Source organism: Anopheles aquasalis, chromosome 3, assembly GCF_943734665.1.
Source record: "Anopheles aquasalis chromosome 3, idAnoAquaMG_Q_19, whole genome shotgun sequence".
In the NCBI taxonomy this organism is placed as follows: domain Eukaryota; kingdom Metazoa; phylum Arthropoda; class Insecta; order Diptera; family Culicidae; genus Anopheles; species Anopheles aquasalis.
The window spans coordinates 1,662,501-1,665,000 of record NC_064878.1 but is presented as its reverse complement, the minus strand read 5'-3'; the positions used below and the strand labels follow the sequence as shown (position 1 = coordinate 1,665,000).

At 41.4% G+C, this 2,500-nt stretch overlaps 1 protein-coding gene across 1 annotated transcript in view; it reads right to left on the bottom strand.

The window, feature by feature from the left end:
* Positions 1 to 1,091: 1,091 nt before the first annotated feature.
* The window catches only part of LOC126578588 (protein pangolin, isoforms A/H/I/S-like), a 10,724-nt gene continuing 9,315 nt past the window's right edge, over positions 1,092 to 2,500 (bottom strand). Inside the window, exon 3 of the mRNA XM_050241294.1 lies at positions 1,092 to 2,500. This exon is cut by the window's right edge and continues 5,263 nt beyond it. The gene's annotated coding sequence lies outside the window, so the exon portion shown is untranslated.

The window sequence follows — 2,500 nt, the reverse complement described above, 5'->3', positions numbered from 1 at the left end:
GGGGGTGTATATAAACTTCTACTATTTGCACAAATAATGTTATCGTTCCTGTAGCTCTCGAGTCCGCCCTTTCCGATCAATTACTTGTTGGTTTTAATTGATTTCCCGTTTTCTCATTTGCCCTACAGCCCAGCGAAGCTTCCTATTCGTTCGTTAAATTGCGGTTATGTTGCTCATGAACGAAACACACTTGCTCTGGAATATTCTTCTTCTTTAGTTTTGTGTCGGTGTTTTCTTTTCTACCGAGAGCTTTGGTTTTCTCGTACGTTCGCATCGCGGTTCTGGAGAGATCCTTTTGTTTTTTTGGCTCCCTCTCCCTATCGCTTCACTTAGGATATTCACAAACTTTGGCCACAACATCCTTTTCGGTGTACTTTGTGCACTATTTCACTCAACATACTCATCGCTAAATTAACTTTTCGCTTCATTTTGGTTTCGCTAATGCCCATACCATATACCCTGCGCTCTTTGGTTACAACACACATCGGCTCCGTTCTTTGCCTATTCTTTAAAAAAAGTGTTACGAAAAAAATGTAAAAAGTCATTATTCAAAATAATTACTTTCTGATAAATTCGATTCGTTTTAATTCATTAATTTACACTATACCGGGAGCTTACCGGCAGTAATATTTGGCTTCTGTTGTTTTTTCCCCTCCCTTCCTTCCTTCACTTATTTGGCCGTTTGTTCCCGGTCGAAAAGATATACGACGTCCGAGCATCATGTGGTTCCCTGTTTTCAGCGATAGATCTCCCTCACCCTTCTACCTCCCTATTTTTACAATCGACAAGTTCTATCCGACGACCTCTCGGTAAGGCAAGAGTCATGCCATTCAGTAATGTGGTAATAGTTTAAGATACTTTCGATACAATGCTGTTTCCGGATTCCGACACTCTCACTTGCCACACTTGTAGCTACGAGCTAAACGGGGTTTTTTTCTTTTTCGCGAATATCATCATTCTTCACTAACGATGCATGCTTTCCTCGCTTAGCGTTCTGCGCAAAACGCTGCCCGTTACATACTATGAATTGGCTCTAAATGATAATTATTAACCACTTTCGCGCTAGCTAATGGTCACCGGAAAAATCCCTGTAATTTGAAAATCAATGCTCCTTTTCAAACCGATTATCGACACTTTTTTTTTTTTGGGGTAGAGAAATCATGACTCGATCTGTTAGTTTGCTGCACTAGATATTAATATGCCTTGTAGAACTGTCCGTGAATTTACAGAATCGTCTTTCTCGGAGTCTTCCTTTGCCGCACTTGACTAGCTAGTTGAACTAAAAAAAGAAGGTTTCTCAAACTACCACAACCGAAACAATGAAACGAACAATTATCTGCTAATTTGGCACAAGAACTTATTCCGAAATCAAAAGATTCTTTCACCTCCTAACGATCTTATCGAGTGTTCACTTGCGCCTTTCAAGTGAACACGCACACTATTGCAAGTAAGTCCCTGGAGTCGCGGTGGAAGCCTTGCCACCAGCATGGCACAGCATATCGAATCATATCGATGGTGGAAGCATTCTCTTTCAATCGCCAATGAAAACCGAGTCAATGGAAAAGTGTCTGCCCAATCGGATGCAATAAAAAATGCTCCAACTAAGGTTATGATTGGCACAATTTTCTCTCTTCAACGCATTTCAATCACTGTCCGTCGCATTGTTACATTGCGCAAAGCTGGACAGTACAGGAAGGACACAAGTCCTTCGCTTGTTTTTTACACAACTACCAATCAAAGGTTTCGTTTGATCTTTCAAAAAAATCAAAGCTAAATATACTCCACATTCGTTCAGAGTAATAGAGAAAAATATATCGAAGATTCTCTTTTGCGAGAGAAAGTCTCTGAAGCAGATAAAGTTTTTGAAATTTCATCAGCATCTTGCTTAAACACGCTTGCTAAGATGAGCATTTTGCACGTTTAAAATCGATCCACAATGACGATGTGGCACGAAAATCGACACGTTGATAGCACAACCGAAGACTGATGGGGCGTTGGAAGTATAATTAAACTTTATACATTCGTCGAGACCGCCGCCCAGGATTATTATCTTTCCTTTACCCAGATTGCACCGTTTCCTGTCCTAGCAACACCACCACCGAGACAGGAGAGTGTGCCGCGTTCGGTGCTCATCCGCCAGCCACATGCTGTGCACATGCTCCTCTTGGTGAAAAAAGGGGGAAAAGTGGGAATATGGCACTCGGGTTGGTAGGTACGTCGTCGGTGTACATTTCAATTTGGCCATTGTTTGCAGAACGTATCGTGCAGTGAAGCGCTCTTTTGAAGGAAAGTTGAGGGTGTTTAGTAATAATTTTACCATTGTTTCTAGCGGTTGAAGTGGAGTGCAAATTAATTTTGTTCGGCTCAGAATGCAACCCTCGGCAACCACACATCATCGTGTAGAGTTGATTATATTACGCTGCTGGAGCACACAAAGAAGAAGACGACCATCTCTACTAAAATCTCTTTGAAACTATCCGTCTTTATGTCTTTCGAGTGA